The sequence below is a fragment of the Cyclopterus lumpus genome, chromosome 24 (assembly GCF_009769545.1).
Source record: "Cyclopterus lumpus isolate fCycLum1 chromosome 24, fCycLum1.pri, whole genome shotgun sequence".
Taxonomy (NCBI): Eukaryota; Metazoa; Chordata; class Actinopteri; order Perciformes; family Cyclopteridae; genus Cyclopterus; species Cyclopterus lumpus.
In genome coordinates, this window is record NC_046989.1 from 16,372,686 (window position 1) to 16,381,092 (window position 8,407).

General features: G+C 43.6%; 1 protein-coding gene across 3 annotated transcripts in view; it reads right to left on the bottom strand.

Annotated features, from left to right (window-relative positions):
- bach2b (BTB and CNC homology 1, basic leucine zipper transcription factor 2b) overlaps window positions 1-8,407 on the bottom strand; it is a 79,970-nt gene that overhangs the window by 32,156 nt on the left and 39,407 nt on the right. The window contains exon 1 of one of the 3 annotated variants that reach the window (XM_034528023.1): window positions 3,877-3,987. The exons of the other annotated variants lie outside the window; for them this stretch is intronic. The gene's annotated coding sequence lies outside the window, so the exon portion shown is untranslated. Of the gene's footprint in view, window positions 1-3,876; window positions 3,988-8,407 lie in introns of those variants that run through there. 3 annotated transcript variants of the gene reach the window in all.

Consider the following 8,407-nt stretch of genomic DNA (forward strand, 5'->3'; position numbering starts at 1 on the left):
CCAATGAGCAAGTACAGTCAGAGGCAGACTAATGTGAACACTGTGTCACTGTGCGCAATTAAGGGGGAAGGACTCCTGCCAGGTAGCTGTAAATACACTGAGGATGAACATGGTTTTAATTGGATTTATCAAATTAAACCACGGCAACGATTGCCCTTGGAGCAGAGTAAGGTGGCAAATGCCAACAAGTTTGGAGATGATGATGACAGACAGGTAAATGGCAGCCGTAATTGTTTATTACCATGTCAAGTTCAAGTGAAAATCACTTGCAGGTCCGCTTTTACGACGGTGTTCGCAAGCGGAACAAATGCAGGCAGAAACCTTTTTCCGCCAAAAAAATAATAACGTAATGTAGGCTACTGTCTTTGAATGGAACATGCGGATGATATTTTTTGGAAGGGTTTAATTTCCTTAAGTGAAACTATCTGCTTCCCCAAACCCTCAGATCAGTTTTTGAGGTAGCGTTGGTCAGTGATAGATACCAACATTTTTAAAACTACTCTATGGAATTTCTGTTTAGCACAAAAGATAGCAATACAAAGAAAAAAGGCCTTGCCTGGCAAGCTAATAGCCACCTGTGGATGAAATAAAGCAAATAAGCAGTTAGCTAGCTATTCTAATGCAGTGAGCAAACTGACATTGATTAAGTTCCTGTTGCTGTGCTAACGTTAACGTTAATTGCCAACGACATTAGCATAGCTAGCTAACATTAGCTAAAGTTAACAAACTCACATGGTTATTAGACTTTTCTTGCTGGTTAACGTTACGTTAAGGTTGTATTGTTTACCTGTTATTGGTGGAAGCTGTGTGGCGTGGACTTCATACAATGGACTCGATAGAATGTATCAAAAATAATATGCCCAGTAGGCTACTTTATTTATTAACAATAAGCGCGGAAAAACACTACACTGCGCAGTATAACACAGTGGCATGTTCCACCTTAACACAGGTAACTTTCCACCATGGGTCCCAGCACCTGAGGTGGACCCAAGCCTCTGCAATACTGTCATATTGGACATAACCAAATTTGCTCAGTATAGGTCGAGCTCCGAAAAACACTACATTTCACGTAATGCAATCATTGACTTGCTGTAAAATGCTTTTTAAACACTACATTTGAAATAGTTTTGGTTTACATGGTTGGAACAATATTTCAATTTATGTTTGTGCATGTCTAGGCATACAGTACATCATACATTTAATGCACCATAGATGGTCTCCTCTAATATTTATCAAGATTCTAGGTGGTGCTGCTAATCATACCCAGAGCAGTGCTTCGCTGCAAGACGAACTGCAGAGATCATCAGAAACGTGTCGATGGGTCATTACAACATTAATAGAGATACCAGCCACAGGGATTGATAACACTGGGATTGGTCTATCTGGGCCATAATAGAGAATCTTATTGAGGTTAAAGCTACTCACTTTTATCAAATGTCTCCCTGGCTATTCTGCTATTACACCCCCTCTCTGTTTCTTTTATTCCATTACTTCACACTCATTGTTTAAGACTCTGAGATGGTAAATAGAATTCGAAGAAATTGAATTATCCAGTATTGGTTGTGTAAAAACTTTGCTACTTCAATTCTGATAAAAGGTTTTCACTGTACAAATATTCTTTCTCACTGTTATGTTGTGATTTAAGATTATGTGGTTGTCTTTGGTTTGAAGCAACTCTTTGACCTTTATGGCTCATGACACTGTTGCAAAACCTAAACAAAATGTGCATGGTCATCAAGACTTAAAACAAAGCTGTTGTTGTTAGTTCCAGAATAACATTTTCTCATTACTCAATGTGGATTTCATCTGCAACAGTTGGTATTGCAGACACAAAGCCTGCTGTCCAGGATCTATCGCCATGCTTCTCAGTACGAGGAAGGACGCCTGACGTGTCTCTGCATTGCAACAAGCAAACTATGAAATAACAAGAAATAATAAGTGATAAATTCAAAATCAGACATGTGGTGAGAATTTTTGGCCTTCAACAAGTTTCTTCACACCTCGAAGTAAGAGCGATTGGAAAGGAACATACAATCTTGGTGTTTTGCAATAAAAGTGATCTCCTCCTTTGAAGATTGTGAGAGTCGATTGAAGGCAAGCATTTTTTTTGGGGCTTTCCACTCCGGCCACAGAAAGTTCACTAGCATTCATGGCCCAGGCTCCTCATTCTCCTCACTGCTGATAAGGTAAACATCCCCTCAGAAGGTCACTGGGCTACTGATATTGATCCTGAGATAACATATGCAAGACAGACACATCTGAGACACACTGCTGATGTTCATGAGAGAATTTTTTTACATCTGCAATTAAACCCAAAACAAAGGTCCTCTCGTTCAACCCCGTCTCCAACAAAAATGACGTTCCCAAACAAATAAACTGCATTCTCAATTACATTTTAAGGGATGATAGCAGTTGTAAACATGTGGTTAATGTTGTAAAAGTTTCGTGAATTATCATAGCTTTGCTTAAAATAAGACCTCCACCCTACACAGATTCTACAGATCAGATTAGAAACATAATAAATCTTAACCTAATTTAACATAACTTAATCAGGGAGAAAATACGTTAATACGTTTCCCTCGAATCGCAGTCAAATGCAGTTATGTGGAATGGGAATGTGATTTTAAGGAGACCAGGGTGTCTTGTGAAAAACACAGGCGAAGAATTCTGTTGCGTAAAAGCAACAGGATTCCTCACACTTGATGTCTGCAAGATGCGTAAAGTTTTTACAATGGGGCAGTGGTCAAGAAAGTTCAAGGTAAGACCTTACATTGAGGGCACAGTCATCGCAGGCTACTTCTGGATCTATAAATGGATTAGGGGCTTCTCGCTCTGGAGAGAAATCAATACTGTCTCCCTGTGCTTCGATCCGGGGACTGAGCAAAGACACTACAGCACCGATTCCTGAACAAAGAAAGCTCCGCCCAGATAAGGTATTCATGCAGAAGCTACAACTGAACTCGAGAGATATTGTTCTTCGGTGACTTCTATGTCCCTTCATGTGACGTCCTTCGCAAAAACCCAGTTCAAAAGTGGTCAGGTGTAGTTACCCAAGTTTGACTTATATACCCCCCCCACGCCCCAGGGTGCCGTTGCTGACACGGCTGATTAGGGTCGGCTGTGAGAGCGAGCGAGCGAGCGAGCGCCGGTTCGCACAAACCTGTGTCAGTCTGCAATCGGCCTAATTACCACCAGAGATACTTCATCTCCTAGCGATGCAAAGGTCCCGGCAGTGACCTCGACCACGTGAATCAATACTCAAAACCACTCCAGAGATTTACCTTTTAAAAAAACAAAAAACAATTAGCGAGGAGCACAAGCAGCACGGAAACCGTCGAAGACAGCTGGATTGAGTACTAAGAAACTCGTTATCGGAGAAGACCGACATCTGCACAAAGAATGCGTGGAGGCTTATGTCTTTGACATGAGAGAAGAATAAATTAAAAAAAGCTTGAGTGGAGCATCTTAGACCGTTTCAATCCCTGAAAGACAAGCAAAGTGCAGGATGCAGAAACAGGTGGTTAACGCTCCAAACCAGGTGTTAGAGGACAACTTTTTAAGACTCGTCTTCAAAACTTGGCGTCATCATGGCGTCTGCATCTGTCACGACAACACTCAAGAAGCTAATTACTAGATGTACTCTGCTGACTAGAACTAAGACGAACACCAAAGAGCCAAATTAATTTTCCTTAAGCAGATACCATCAAGGTATTAGTTGCAAGGCTGAAATGCTAATGAATTGGTTTAACCAAGGCTACCTGTGGCATAAAAGCAGACTTGACTTTAAGATCTCAAGGGTCACCTTTTCCATCTATTCAAAGTCACAGAAATAGAAAACCAATTGAACTGTCAGCTGCTAGCGTACGCTGGCATTACCTCAGAAAGACATCGGCCCAGTTCCAGTCATCTTGTTATTCCAGTCTTTGCTCTGACTACTTTCTAATGTCTCTCACCGTGTGTTACCGACACTATCTGAGCCTATCGGTGTCTGTGGGTGGTAAGTATGACTGAGCAAGTGAGGTATGTGCGAGTGTGCGTTTGTGATAGTTGTGTATGTGCTTGTGTGATGTATTTTTGGGCCCTGCCTGCTCAAATGCAACTTGCATGAATCATGACTTCCCACATAGTAGGTCAGTGAGCGGGGTGAGTCATATTGCTGTCTTATATGGTAACGCGCTGCACATGTGATAGAAACACTGGGGTTATCTATAGACTGGGCTCGCTGTCTCAAAAGTCTGAAGCAGAGCTGCTGCGTCTTGGTCGTCAGATAGTGTCAGGACTCATTTGTCTTTGTTTAATCTCCGCTTTGACTCGTCTGACGACGAAGGTCTTTGATATATCGGGATTTTGATTTCATTTATGAACAGCCTGCCCGACATTTTGGTGTGACTCCACTTTGGTTTTCATTTGACCCAACGTCAGCCATACGTTACTGACAGCTTCAAGGGTCAAAGGGCACTGAAATGCTTCTCGCAATCTCGCCGTTGACCCACGCCACAACCTTCCACCAAGTTTTTTTACGACAATCGGACGAGCAGTTTTTCTAGAATCCTGCAAACAAACAGACAAACACAGAAAACTGACCTCCTTGACGGAGATAAATAAATATAGACAGATTCTGGAAAAGAGTAGCAGACGCTTAGTGCGTTTCCTGTTTGTTTTCGCGTTGACAGTGACGTGGTACACCTGCACACACAACAATGCGATCGTCTAAGCCTCTTCCTGTGCGATTGACTGAATCAACAAGGAAACAAGCGTGGTGTTTGCAGACACCTCAGTCAGCAAGTACTGAAATCCACCTCACGGAGGAAGTGTAAACGGCCAGAAACCATCACTGCCAAGGGTGGAAAAGTGGCCTTTGAGGGATTCAGATTAGGATATGTGGCGTGTTTTCCAGCAGCAGCCAGGGAAGGAGCATATATTGTGCTAATTAGGCCAATGATTGGCAGGCCAAGAGGCTGCAAGCATGAGTGTGCCCGAGACTGGATTATGCGCTGCATTATTAATAGGGCCCGGGTGGAAAAAAAGGCGGATGGAGCGCAGAGCGGGGGGCAGGGTTCGAGGTGGAAGCCTTTTATTCCAAACAATAAATTCAGCGCGTGCAAGGAAGTTGAAAATCAGCCGTCGACTGTGACAAAGAAAGCTCACGCTCAGAGGAGTCATGGAAAAAAGGCAAGTGGAAAGTCTCCCCACAGGAAAGAGTTGACACAGAGACATCGCCCACGTCCAAAAAAACCTTCAAATGCCACGTCTGTACGCATGCATGTGTGTGTGTGGGTGTGTGTTTGTGTGCAAAAACAAGTGTGTGTGTGTGTGTGTGTGTGTATGGTGTGTGTATGTGTGAGTGGGCTGCAGGGTACAACGGTGTTGATAAGGCAAAGAAAAGCAAGTTGTTTTTTCTCACATTGCTCTTGCACGTTTTATTTCATTTTATTTCTTTAAAGAATACATGCAAGAGCTCTTGTTGTTGCAGAAAGATGCAGAAATGTGCAAAACCCGCACAATGGTATGAAATATCCAGCTGAGATGAAAAGGGCTGCAAAGCCGGGCGTTGAGGAAGATGAAAGACAACATCCACCGATGTGACTGATTGTAATGCACCGTTGGGCGAGCACCAAGAGACACGCAACGTCTGAGAGGGCCTCGAATCTGGACGCCATGCTGGCAAACTGCTGTTTATTTTCGCTGTTTTCTCGTACTGTTCTTGTTCTAGCTGCCGTTAGAGACCACACTTTCTTTCCGTCATTCACAAACAAGCGTCTTAAACAGTTCTTGTCAAACAAAAAAATCAAAGTGACGAAAAAAAACTCCATCATTTGGAAATTGAAGCAGTGTACGAGGCCAGCTCGTTCTCATTCCCAAGTCAAAATCCCTTTGTTAGGCTGAAGAAGAAACATCGAGGTTTAGGTTACATGTTCTGTTTGGAAAGGGAAAGTGAAAACTTTGCGAACACAAAAACAAAACAACAAGTTGCTGGTTTCACGCGGGACACGGACAGCCGTCTCCTGTGTTTGTTTGTCCTATCCATGACACTGAGTGTGTATGACACACAGACCGGCACACCTGAGGCAGTACAACAGGACTCTGACAGAGCCCAATTAGGCTGAACCAGCCCGACTCCTGTCCCTGGTCAGGTCAGGTCACGACCTTTACCTGACAGTCCCTCTTCTTATTGCTTCAGGAACAGTAGAGTGTATCGTATTTGCCGATCCGTATTTTGCACGACTCTGTACTGGGATAAGAGAGGGATACTTCCCAGACTGAAGACTTTTGGTTGGCCTACTTTAAGGTAAACAGAACAGTCAGTTCACAGGAAAAAAAACCTACATGTCACTCAGGCGGTGCTGTCGCCGTCAGTGTGAGAGGGGCTGGGGGGCGGGGGCGGGGGGGGGGGGGCTCCCGCACATTACCCGGCCAGGGAATGGCCGTACCGGGTTAGATAACCCACTGGCAGCAGCAGCCACACTAAAGGAGCTAATTTAGGAAATGATGTGAGGGTAAAAATATATGCATGCACACACACACAGACACACACACACACACACACACACACACACACACACACACACACACACACACACACAGGGGTATGGAGACTGGACTGTGTGACCAGTTGGTGCACTACAGAGACAGGTGTACCTACACATACATATTGCAACATCATGCTTTTAGGTAACAAGAGCTCTGACATGCTTATTCTCACGCTGCGTGAATAACACGCTGCCCAAACATGAAAAAAAATCATGTTGTCATGACGACAGTTATCAAGCAATCATCTTGCGAAGCAGTTAGTTTTTTTTAGGCTAGCCTAATCAACCGAACAAAGAAACATATGTTCAGGGACCGTGTTTCCAAGTAAATTTTAGGAACATATTTCAAAGGAAAAAAAGAGATGCGACTGTTTCCATGAATTTGGTTTGGAGCGTATAAACTCTGCTCCAGTGTATTTTGGTCAGAGGGTGGCGCTAAAGGCTACGCATTGGCTGTAATCTGCCCGTAAACAGAGTAGAAGAAGAAACCAAAATCCGTCACCTCGGCTGCCGAACCATCTATGGGAGAAAAATGGGAGAGACTTCTTCAGGAAGTTTGAATTGTTCTTTCATGTCAGATCGTACTGGCCATGTTTCATGTTGTCCAGAGACGACGACAACATAAATATGCATCTGATCAGTCATGTGATCAGGCGCTCTCTACATATCCCATTTAGCGCATCAACTCTTTTTCAACAAAGGCAAAAAACGACAGCGAGCGAGAATTAATGTTATTTTGTTGGCGTATTGATGAAGTTTTAGAGACTTTATTTTCTTTCTCCCATATCGCTTGTCTAATGCGGTACTTCAAAATGCGTATCAAAATATGTGAAGGTAAAATGTCATACTGTTTGCAAAACATTCACTATCAACCGAAAGCCTTGAGGCTTCTCAAAGCACCTGGTTCCAGAAAGGATGATGGCGGTGAGCACATGCTGTTCACTTTTATTTGTATTATTATTATTATTATTACAAGCCTAAACTATGCACCATCATCCACTCTCACCTCGCCCTTACAAAGTCTCTGCCGCATTGGAATGTCACGCGCTTTGGATTGGGGAAAAAAACATCGCCAGAGAAAGTCATCGATGTCTTCTCATATTTACAAGGAGACACCGTTTCCTAAATCTTCGATCAAATATTTGCTCATATTTAGACAAAGTCTCAACACTTTTATTTTGTAAAATGAAAAAAAAGAAAAGAGGAAGTTTGCGAAAACACATTTTGACATTCTTCAAAGTAAGATCGGGAAAAGAGAATCACTTTGGTATCGCATCGCTGCCAGAACTCAGGTATCAAACGGCCACCTGATAATGATGGAATCAAAACGACCCCGGTGCTGCTTCGTCTCTGTGTAATCCGTAATCTCAGTGGTTTCTGTATAACCGCTGTGCTGTTGCAGCGTCTGGTGAAGCCCGGCCGCCTGGAAACATGTGCAAGAGTCTGCAGGTTTCATGCAAAGCAATCGTTAGTCAGCTGATTTCAGGGATTCCAAAGGAAGGCCCCGCCGTTGACCTGGCGTGACCATGAAATAAATAACAATCACAAAACCGAGTGGCAAATCCAACAGCGTGTCCTCTGAAACATGTGAAACTCTCCCGACAGACACGGTTCATAATATACACGTGTGATATTCATCTACTGTATATGCACGCCAACACAAAGCCCTCGTGGCTGCCTCAAATCGAGCGCGAGGGCACAGAATGAAAGGTTATGGGGTTTTTGTTTTTGTGCAGAATGGTGACACAGAGTGCGGTTTCGCGGCTTCGGTATTGGTGACTCAACCCGAGAAGAGAAAGCGGTACTCGTGTATTGGACCCTTTTACACGCCCCGGGTATCACAAGTCACAGTGGGAAAAGGAACTGACAGCGCTGGC